This window comes from Rhipicephalus sanguineus, chromosome 3, assembly GCF_013339695.2.
Source record: "Rhipicephalus sanguineus isolate Rsan-2018 chromosome 3, BIME_Rsan_1.4, whole genome shotgun sequence".
NCBI classification, from domain to species: Eukaryota; Metazoa; Arthropoda; class Arachnida; order Ixodida; family Ixodidae; genus Rhipicephalus; species Rhipicephalus sanguineus.
The window spans coordinates 53,162,621-53,174,402 of NC_051178.1; the positions used below are offsets into that span (position 1 = coordinate 53,162,621).

At 49.4% G+C, this 11,782-nt stretch overlaps 1 long non-coding RNA gene across 2 annotated transcripts in view; it reads left to right on the forward strand.

The window, feature by feature from the left end:
* Positions 1 to 905: 905 nt before the first annotated feature.
* LOC119384920 (uncharacterized) overlaps positions 906 to 11,782 on the forward strand; it is a 99,639-nt gene continuing 88,762 nt past the window's right edge. For both annotated transcript variants that reach the window (XR_007415338.1, XR_005181986.2), the window contains exon 1: positions 906 to 1,106. This is a non-coding gene — a long non-coding RNA (uncharacterized LOC119384920). The remainder of the gene's footprint in view (positions 1,107 to 11,782) is intronic.

Genomic DNA, 11,782 nt, shown 5'->3' on the forward strand with positions numbered 1-11,782 from the left:
CGTATTTACAGAAATGTACGAACTCATTGGTAATTTTTCACCATCGGGTAAATGAATGCTGTTAAATGGGAAATACGCCACGTTACTGTGCTGTAGCCCCGAATAGGCTGTCATCCCTTCGACCAGTACGAACAGACCCTCTCTGAGATGGTCCGAACGTGCCTAATCATCCATCGCGTGGTTTTGACACGTTTTGCGCGTTTATTTTTTATAGGAATATGGAAGTAATTCCTCCACGTGTAATTGTAATGGCGCCTTCCGGGAAGTTCTCAAAACGTCCGTCTTAGTGTTCCTCGTCTTAGGATGAAGCCTTAAATATTTTTGCTGAGTTGTGTCGAGACTACTCAGAAATACTAAAGCAATGTTCGCACTTGTGTCGCGAATACAGATTCTTTTTTTGTTCTCTGATCAGCCCAATAATTAATAGAACTGACTGAAAACATGTAATCTTCTCTGCGTATATACAGTGGAGATGGAAGGTTTCATTTAAATTTCTAGAATGGTTTTCTGTCAGCGCTTGACGCGCAGGAACAAACCATTGATCCTAGTCATGAGCAGCTTTGCTCTGGTATAAGTTCTACTTTGATGCGGTATATAAGAGCCATGCTTGAAAACCCTACAGTGTAACATATCAGGCATGAATGTTGGGAACGAGACGGCTAGTCTTCATAAAGTGAGCAGTCATTGTTCCTAAACCATGCCAGTTTAAGGCAAGCGTGCTTGATCTTTACCATCGTCACCAGCTGTCTACAGAGCCCGCGCGTTTCTGTAGGTTTTATTAGTGCGCTACTGTCAAAGAATATCGCCTACAAGCACGCGATAAGCACTGGTTAAGAGCTATCAGTGTTGTTAAAGGTTATTTTGCTTGTTTCTTTTTTGCTAAACACTGCAGACCCTAGTGGCTTTTTAGCAGTTCCTGCACACGTTGTCTACGCGTGGCACTGGCTGAGAAATCCGTATAACTGCTCTAGTAGCGCGCCGGAAACGTTTGTCGGCAAGGCATCGACAAACTTAGCAGTGCTTCCAAGAAGGCTAGCACGCGTTGCTATACGTCCGCAGCGCACCGAAGAGCCTACACCTTTGAGGAATCCCGCTTCGCTGCATTGGTATGTCGACCCTTTTACCCTTAACCGTTACGTGCAGACGTAGCTATGACAACCTATTTCTGTACATTCTTCTATGCGTGTATGAACAGAATAGAGATGTTCACTGACAAGAAAAGCCGAAGATTCCTTCAAATAAGCGTGGTTAAGCTGATAAACATGCGCGCAAAGGTCTTCCTGGAAAAGCTGCACCTTGCTGGAAAAACCAATTATAGAATGTTTTGCACGCTGTACGGGGTTCAACCATTGTTTTCGTGCTTCAACACTGCAAATAAGCGCTGAAAACACAGGCATATGCAAACAATTTTTCAGTGACAGCAACGAATCTGGCAGCCACTGTGGGCAATCTGCCGTCATCGGGTTTCGTGTGACGCAAAAGCGGCGTTCACACATGCGGCTCGCGCCTGTCGCGCGACTAAGCTAGTCGTAAAAGAAGACGCATGTGTGAATTTCACAGCTGCGACTAGCTTTGGTTGCGTGACCCTAGTGCTTGGCGACCAAAACGCGACTCAAGGTGAGTGACACTCACACCTGCGTGCGAGATATGCCCATCGACACACAGAATTCACGTCTGCTCTCATATGGCTCGCGTTGCCATTGCCCAGTAAGGTAGGCTGGCAGCCTATTCCTGTGCATGTCACTGGTTCAGAGGTTTGTGACTGAAGTCGCATTACTGGAAAATTCGCAACTGGAATTTGCGACTAACTTGGCCGCACTACCCGCAGGTGTCAACGAGCCTTAAGAGTGGCGCATTGGGCCAGGTCATATTTCATGCGTACTGGAGAATACTGTGGTGCTAAAGTAAAGACAATAAACATAGCAAAACACCAAGTCAAGCGCCAGCTTTTCACCCAGCTTGCTTGCTCCAGACTACGGCAACATGTAGTCGTGGTCTGTCATGAGTCCGTGGTTTTGCAAAATGAGGGGAAGACAGCGGTCGCGTTTGATCGTTTTCATGTTGCATATTTTGGCGAGTCATACAATTTCGACTGCTGTACAAAAGTGTGCTTGGTCGTGTTCGCCTGCACTCGAGTTACTCTATAAGATGTCGACAAGCACGTCGGCTTCTACTACCACTTTTTAGTTGCTTCCTTTACGTTACGCACATGAAGAAACAAATTTTAAAATGACCATTTGCTCCCCGTCAACGCCCAATGACCAGAATTTGTTTAAACAGTTCTTATGTAGCTGCTAGGCAGGAGATTGCACCCAGCGCAGCGCAATTGCTTTGATTTCAACCTAGATGGTGCCTCATCAATTTAAACCGCTCACAGGGAGCAGCTTTTACTCCCCATTTCGACACATATAAAGCACATATACAAAACAAGAGGGAAATCATGTCATTCACACTTTGGTGATTTATTGTGATCTAGGTTTTTACGCCCCCTGACAATGGGCAAAACCTGTACCGTCAATTTCGTGCGCAATACAAACGAGGTTGCTTAATAAGGCATGGGTTTCTGCATACCTGAAATACGTAATCGGAGTTGATCACTCATTTCCACGCCATGTAGTGAAGTGTGCCTACATCGACCTGATAGAACGAAGCCCGAATGAGTGTGTTAGGTAGCATGCGAAAATCAAAACAAGTTCACTAGTATCGGCGTTCATTAACGCTTTTATTGCGTGTGGTCGCGAACCATGACAAAAATTGTAGACAGCATCAAGATCTGTAGGTCCTGTTTGGTACTTAAAGGGCCCCTCAGCAGGTGACATAACGAATTTTAGTTAGACATTGGAAGTTGTTGCGAGCCCAATAAGGAGCATTATGCCACAATAATTTTTCTAATCGGTCCGTTAGAAGCCGAGAAAAACAAAAAAATGGACCATCCCCCCGAAGGGAACGCTGATGCGATGCGAAGCAGCAGCGTTGCGCACGGGTGGCGTCACGGGTTGAACGGCGCTAACGCGGGTGCTGCGGTGAGGGCTGGAAGATCCGTTTGAAGCGAAACTCGGTGCAGCGTTTACTGGTGTAAACGTTCGTTTGAAACGCAGACACGGGATGCAGCCGGCAGCTGCGGCGCTCCGGCGAGTGAGGGAGAGAGTGACGTACGCGCGCACCTGCGAGGTGACGTCAACGCCCTGCTACGGCGTGACCTACTTGGCACCGCTCCAACAACTGCGCCGAGGGAAGCGCGTTGCCTCGCGCTTGTGCGGACGGACAGCGTTACACAGGCTAGTCAAAGAGGATCCGTTGATGGGCGAGTTGGTACATGTCTTGAAATATACTGAGTATGTGCAGCGCAAAGGTACTAAGACAAGAGAAGACACACAAACGACATAGACTGGCGCTGACTTCCAACTGATTTATTGAAAAGCACGAACCCCGCTTTTTGTTCCTAACAGGTGCGCATGCATAAAGCGGGCTTCGTGCTTTTCAATAAATCAGTTGGAAGTCAGCGCCAGTCTATGTCGTTTGTGTGTCTTCTCTTGTCTTCGTACCTTTGCGCTGCACATACTCAGTATATTTCTAGTCAAAGAGCTGCTACGCATCTAATAACTTGTAGTGCATGGCGCGAAACCATGATGCGAGGAGGCGAGCTGCAACCCCATGCCGCTTGTCCAGTGTAGCCTTCGCAAGCCAAATCCCTTCCCTGCCCTCTTCGGCACGCGAGCAGGAGGATCACATAACGCGCACGCCTGAACACGTCATGCGCACACAATGTCACGAGCGCATGACGCATGAAGCGCACGAACCAGCCCGAGACGCGAGCGGTGTTGTGACGGCGTTCTGTGCGCTTCATCTCTGCAAGTTATGCCGAATACGCCCTCGCCGATCACTCGGCTTTCAACCTATTACTGAGCACGAAAGCTGCGACATTTGTACGGACGCAAGACTAGCGGTGTGCCGCATGAACATCTAGTTAAACGCGGGAGGATAAATGGGCCTAATGAGCGCTGGAACGCGATGGAAAATTAGTTTCGTTGTAAGGGGTAGCTTCTGCACGATGCGCAAAGCTCGAGAACGCGAACGCGTGCGAAACGGAGGTAGAAGCCAGTCTCTAATCTCGCTGCGATTCGCAGTAAAAATTTAAAAAGACAACGCACACATTCAGTTTTTGTGTTTTGTAGCGTTAGCTACACTTGCCTAGTCGGAGCCGATTTCGCGTGGATCCTCATGAGCCGTGTGTGATGAGTATTAGACTGCAACTGTTGGACTTGAAGTGCGGTGTTTCTTTATATCGGTGAGACCTCGAAACCGAAAGCACGTGAAGTGAATGAGAGCAAGAAAAAAGAAGAGCGCACAAAGGAAATGCTGTGGACGGGGTAAGGCGGAGAAGGAAGAGGAAGACGTGGTGGCTTGCTTTTGGAACGTCGAAAGACGTGCGTTGCCTTCGTTGCCGACGGTTCGAGGTGGTCTCAAGGCAGTTGGGTTCCGGACCCGAGCCAGCAGACTCGATGGCAACCTCTTCGACCCGCAAGGACGACGCCTGCTGTACCACGTGGCTGTGGTAATGGTCTCCAGGGTGCACTCGACAAGCTCTCCATTGACCCGTTGACCGAGCCTCCAGAAGAACCGGCCCTCTTCGCTCCTGCCCTACCGACGCCTACATCACCGACGTCTCGCCGCAGCATCGCCACAGCACCCCGACGTCTACCTCTACCAAAACCGTGAGAGGAACTTTGCTAATTTTGCAGGACTTTAATTTTTGTAGTCAAATCTGGACTCTTATTTATTCTTTTTGTATAGATACCGTTTTTTTTCTTTCTTCATTGTACTTTCTTTAACCTTTTTTTAGAAATAATGAAGGAATGTTTTTCCACCACACGGTTTCGTTGACTGTGTCACTGAAACAATTATTTCAGTAACAGTATATAATGTTCGAACCTAACACACCACAGATTGGCGTCCGCTACGACAGGACGAAACCGTGTGGTAAAGCGTGCATGAATTGAAGGGGTTCGGAATGTCCTCGGCAGAGTTTGTAACGTTGGGTCAGAGCATGGGTCTGCAGGGCGCAGAACTAAAAGCCTGGGTGGACGAGCAGTCTGAGAAAGCACGGGCCGATAGGCAAGCAGAGCGAGAGGCTACGAAGGAACGCCTGGAGCTAGAAGAGCGAGTCCTAGCATTGCGGGTCAAATTGGCCGAGGCTGGAAATAGCCAGGAACGAGATGGTGGTCCTCGACAGGAAAGAAACGAGTCACTGATGATGATTAACCCCCACAGTTTGATCCCCGTCTTCAAGTAGGATCGCGATGATCTCGACGCATACCTTAAACGGTTTGAATTCGTCGCTACCGGTCAGGGATGGCCGCTAGACAAGTGGGCCACCGCACTCAGCTTGTGTTTGGATGGTGAGGCCTTGAAAGTTTTTGGTCGCTTGTCCCCTGAAGAATCAGTGGACTATGACAAGGCTAAGAAGGCATTACTTCAACGCTTCCGGTGCACAGCTGAGGGTTGCAGGGAAAAGTTCCGGCTGAGCAAGCCCCAAGATGAGGAGACAGCGAAGCAGTATGCCACGAGGGTTTTGAGTTTCTTCGACCGTTGGATGGAAATGGCCAACCGAGGAACGACGTTTGAAGCGGTACGAGACATAATCGTTAGCGAGCAACTGCTTCAGAATTGCCACCGACGTCTGACATTGTTTCTTCGAGAGAGAAACTATCAAACCCTTGATGAAATCGCTGAAGCCGCAGATCACTATATGGAAGCACAAGGGCACAAGAATCTCTTGGTTTTCAAGGAAAGGCCGGAAGAAGGTGCTGCAAAAGAGAAAGAAGGAAGTAGTTCTGGCAAGACGCAAGTCCGATGTTTCGTTTCTGAGAGATATGGGCACAAAACATCCGACTGCCGTATGCGCTCCAAGCAACAATACTGTACGTATTGCCGGAAGACTGGGCATAATGTGCAAGACTGCAGACGCAAGGGCTCAGGCACAAAAGAAGTCGCCGGTTGTGTCTCCATGAGAAGTCGCTCCTTCAACAGAAGTCAAGACTCCAGGCTACGAGATGAAGAGCGAGGTACAATGCGCTTCTCGAAGCGCAAGTTTAAACAGCCATGACATGCCAGTCATGCAAGGAGTAATGTTTGAGAAGCCTGTATCTGTTCTACGTGACACAGGCAGCAACAGCGTAGTCGTACGACGCTCTCTGGTGCCGGATAATGCATTGACGGGTAGAATGGCAAACTTACTGTTGGCTGACAGTAGTACCACTCAGGCCCTGGAAGCCGACGTACTCATCTCGTCACCATACTTTTCAGGCGCCATTGTTGCAAAATGCCTGGACAACCCTCTCTACGATGTCATCATCGGAAATGTGCCAGGTTCTCGGGACCACACGAACCCAGATAAAATCTGGAAGAAGACCGTGTCCACTCCCGTATGCCCAGCTCAGAACGTAAAAGGGAGCAAAACGGAGGATCTCCACTCAAGGCCCGCGGTGGTTCTCGCAAATGCCGTGGGAAGAGACAAGAGGAGGTAGTGAGCCTCATTCGGGTCTCACGAGAGACATTTCAACAGGAGCAGAAGAATGACAAGAGCTTGGAAGTTTGCCGAGCTAAGGTGGGCAAAACCTTCAAAGGCAAGGGATCAACATCCTGCTCATTCTACGTACGTGGCGATCTACTGTACCGCTCCTACCAGTTTTGTCCTGGCAAAACGATTGAACAAGCGGTAGTGCCGAAAACGCTCCGTACGCAAGTTCTTGAGCTAGCCCACGAAAACCCGCTCTCCGGACACCAAGGCATTAAGAAGACTACCGAAAGGGTACTGAGCGCGTTCTATTGGCCTGGTGTTCAGGAAGACATCAAGAGGTACGTGAAGTCCTGTGACGCGTGCCAACGGACGTTCCCGAAAGGAAAATTGAGCAAAGCGCCGCTTGGCCGTATGCCGCTCATAGACAAGCCATTTGAGAGAGTGGCGGTTGATATCATCGGACCACTCTCTCCAACTTCACAAAAAGGCAACAGGTATATTCTCACGCTGGTGGATTTTGCCACTCGGTATCCTGACGCGATACCACTACCAGCTATTGACTCAGCAACTGTAGCCGAAGGGCTGGTGGAAATCTTTTCACGCATAGGATTTCCGAAGGAAATTCTATGTGATCAGGCGTCATGTTTTACATCGCAGTTAATGAAAGAGGTAAACAGTCTACTTCAGATCAAACACCTGAGTTCCACTCCGTACGATCCCATGTGCAATGGATTGGTTGAACGGTTTAACGGAACAATCAAAGAGATGCTCCGTAAACTTTGCCAGGAACAACCTAAGTCATGGGACCGGTACATAGCTCCTCTGTTGTTTGCCTACAGAGCGGTTCCACAAACCAGTCTTGGTTTCTCGCCTTTCGAGCTAATCTATGGCCACCAAATACGAGGTCCACTGACGCTACTTAAAGAGATCTGGACCAAGGACGAGATCGATGAAGAGACTAAAACAGTCTATGGTTACGTCCTCGACCTCAAAGAGCGTTTGTTTCAAACTTTGCAGATAGCTCACAGAGGACTCGAAAAGGCTCAGCGACTACAGAAGAAGTATTACGATAGAAAGAGTGGTCGCCGTCGTCTTAAGGTGGGTGACCGAGCTTCGGTTCTTCTTCCAACGAGCCACAACAAACTACTTATGCACTGGAAAGGACATTTTGTAATCACAGCCCAGAAGAATGATTTCGACTACTGGATTGACGTCGGATACACGAAGAAGCTGTTTCATATTAATATGTTTAAAAAATATGAGGAACGGTAACCGAACGTACCTGCACAGGCCTCATCGTTCGTTGTGGTAGAAGAAGACGTGACCGACAATCCTGTACCAAGTTTCACTGTGGAGAAAACTTCCGGGATTGAGAGAATTCGGAAATCATCTGCTCTCAGTACAGACCAGCTTCAAGAACTTCAACATCTCCTGGAAGATTACCAGGATATTTTCTCTGACGTCCCGGGCAAGACAAACTTGTTGCAATGTCGTCTTGAATTAACGACAACGGAGCCGGTAAATACGCCGCAATACCCTTAACATTTCGCCATGAAGGATGCCGTCGAGAAGGAAGTGGCCGATATGCTCCAAGCTCGGCATAATCGAACCCACGGAATCACCATACAACTCTCCACTTGTTCTGGTCAAGAAGCCAGACAAGTCATATCGAGCATGCATCGACTTCCGCCGCATGAACAGTGTGCTCGTTGCGGACGCAGAACCGATCCCAAGAACTGACATCATGTTCACGGAGGTGGGAAATAAGAAATATTTTTCAAAACTTGACCTGACGAAGGGATATTGGCAGGTGCCCTTGGAAGAGAGTTCCCGGCCTAAAACGGCGTTCTCTACACAGTCAGGTCATTACCAATTTTTATTCATGCCATTCGGAATAAAAACGGCATCAGCAGTGTTTACCCGACTTATGCGACGACTCTTGACAGGGCTTCCCAACGTAGTGCACTACATCGACGATGTCCTCGTCGCAACATTCACGTGGGACGAGCACCTGCAGACGCTCCAACGTCTTTTTGATAGGATTAGGGGCGCAGGTCTCAAAGTAAAGCCACAAAAATGCGAGATCGGAGCAACCACCATCACTTTCCTCGGCCATCGTCTCGGCGAAGGAAAGATTCAACCGAACGAAGAGACGATTGAAAAAATCCTTCAAGCACCTAAGCCTCAGACAAAGAAACAAGTGCGTTCGTTCCTCGGTCTAGCAGGCTATTATCGTGACTTTGTTCCACGATACGCTGAGAAGGCGCAGCCTCTGGTTGACATGCTCAAGAAGGGAGAAGCCAATCGGGTGACCTGGACTCTAGAAAGAGAAGCGGCCTTCGCAGACTTCAAGCATGCGATGTGCACTAAGCCCGTCATAAGAGCGCCAGACCTTAAGAAGGAGTTCGTACTTCGTACTGATGCATCTGACACGGGACTTGGCGCCGTGCTAATGCAGGAACATGAGGGTGTCTTGCATCCAATTTCGTATGCTAGCAGGCAATTAGCTCCCCGTGAAACCCGCTACTCTGCGATTAAACGCGAATGCCTTGCTCTGGTATGGGCGGTGGAAAAAATTTCACATTTTCCTCTATGGAACCGCCTTTGTGATACAAACTGATCACCAGCCTTTGTTGTACCTGACGCAAGCAAAGCATTTAAATAGCAGAGTTCTGCGATGGAGCCTTACCCCTCAGGAGTATTGTTTCCGTGTTGAATACATCAAAGGCTGAGAAAATGTTGAGGCAGATTATTTGAGTAGGACTTGACCCCTGTCCTATAGTTCCATTAGTTTGGCTGCTTGTGTTCCCATCACTATTCGCAACGTTTTTTTTTCCTAAAAAAACTTCTCTTGGGGGGCTTTCTGTGATGAGTATTAGACTGTAACTGTTGGACTTGAAGTGCAGTGTTTCTTTATATCGGTGAGACCTCGAAACCGAAAGCACGTGAAGTGAATGAGAGCAAGGAAAAAGAAGAGCGCACAAAGGAAATGCTGTGGACGGGGTAAGGCGGAGAAGGAAGAGGAAGACGTGGTGGCTTGCTTTTGGAACGTCGTAGGAAGACGTTCGTTGCCTTCGTTGCCGACTGTTCGAGGTGGTCTCAAGGCAGTTGGGTTCCGGACCCGAGCCAGCAGACTCGATGGCAACCTCTTCGACCCGCAAGGACGACGCCTGCTGTACCACGTGGCTGTGGTAATGGTCTCCAGGGTGCACTCGACAAGCTCTCCATTGACCCGTTGACCGAGCCTCCAGGAAGAACCGGCCCTCTTCGCTCCTGCCCTACCGACGCCTACATCACCGACGTCTCGCCGCAGCATCGCCACAGCACCCCGACGTCTACCTCTACCAAAACCGTGAGAGGAACTTTGCTAATTTTGCAGGACTTTAATTTTTGTAGTCAAATCTGGACTCTTATTTATTCTTTTTGTATGAATACCGTTTTCTTCTTTCTTCATTGTACTTTCTTTCTTTAACCTTTTTTTTAGAAATAATGAAGGAATGTTTTTCCACCACACGGTTTCGTTGACTATGTCACTGAAACAATTATTTCAGTGACAGTATATAACGTTCGAACCTAACACACCACACCGTGCTGCGCATGCGCGAGGATTAGTGATGTCACACAGCTGGATCACCGGAGCCGGCATCTCACGAGCGCTCCGCCACCGCCACGCGGGGCTAGCCGCTGCTGGTCTGCGCATTCGAGAGGAGTGACGTCGTAGCCATAGCAGACACACTGGCGCCGGCGTGCGCGGAGCTATTCGCCTTGGCTGTGCATTCGCCGTCTGACACTGCGCTAGGAGCCGCTTGATAGCGCCACTGACTGGCGTTTGCAGGTGGGTAACGCCATGGAAAAGGAGAGCGCAAATGCTGCACAACGGCGCAGAAGAGCTTATCTCATCGGACCCCGAAGTAGTTGCCTGACAATTAGCGGTTCACCGTACGAAGAAATAACAGAAGGCTAATAATCCTAGACAATCTGGATAGCTAAGAATAATCAGCGGAACCTTTGCTAACGCTACGTATATCCTGGCATAGCCGAGCTAAGCCACTGCAATTTTTTTATATTACTGTCAAGTTTTAATAATCGATTCAAGCAACAAATTACACGTCGTGTCAACAACTACACGTCCTGTTAAATATTTATCGCAGTGTCACGTGCTACTGTTTGCGACGTCAAAGCACGGTCGTCTACGTAGAGGACCGACGTCACAGCACTACCATCTATGTAGGGCCATTCCCTCATGTACGTCATCCCCTTATTCTCTGGGCGCGCGGCCGCGAGAAGGGCAAGCAGCGTTCAGCTTGAAATTTGACACATTTCTGCGACGCGTAGCGTTGCAAATTTTGGCAGACATGGCCGTGAGCGCCCAGTGTATGCATTGCGCTCGTCAGCTCAAAATTGTCAAACCTGGTCAGGGGCCTTTAAGTATTTTTTTAAGATGCGAAGCAGCTTAGGACCGAGTTCAATCTCGTGGTGTGCGTCCGGACCACCCTTCCTGCGCATGCGCAGACCCTCTTTATACACCACTTCTCCCCTCCCCGCTCCCCTCTCGCGCGCCTGTCGACCGCGTTCGCCGCTCGCCCTGTGACAAAAACGGCCAGGCTAGTGGGAAGACAGGACGCGCACAGCGTTCCTCTTCGCGTTCCACGACGCTTTGAATGGATGGATGCAGCTTACGGCGCGGGACTTCGCCCCAGCTTAAGAACCTGGCGAGCCAGCTCCTAAAAAAATTACACCATCTCTCGCTCAAGCGAACTATCCCCCCGCTGCTTCGCATACAGACATGGTTCCCTTTAGCAGGAGATGGTGTAATTTTTTAATAAAACATAGCGTATAGGTGCCCCAAAGGTAAAACGGAGCATGCGAGCTGTGGCCAACCGGGGCGAAACTAAACTTTAGGTGAAACTGCATGCCGGCGCGCTCTATCAGAATATGAGCTGGAGATAGCGAGAGTGCGTCGGCATATCCGGCTGACCCATCCCGATATTCTGATGTTCGCCTTATCGCCGGCTCAAGCGAAGCCGCGTTGCTACCATCACTGCTCGTCAGGGGACGCTTCCACCGCTTTATGCATTTGTTTGCCCGCGTTGTGACGAAATCTTCGGAGGCATGCGCTTTCCGCATCACCGAGAATGCGACCACTGTCATCCCTGACGAGCAGTAATGGATAGCAGCGCGGCTTCGCACGAGCCAGCGATAAGGCGAGCATCAGAATATCGGGATGCGTCAGCCGGATATGCCGACGCACTTTCGCTATCT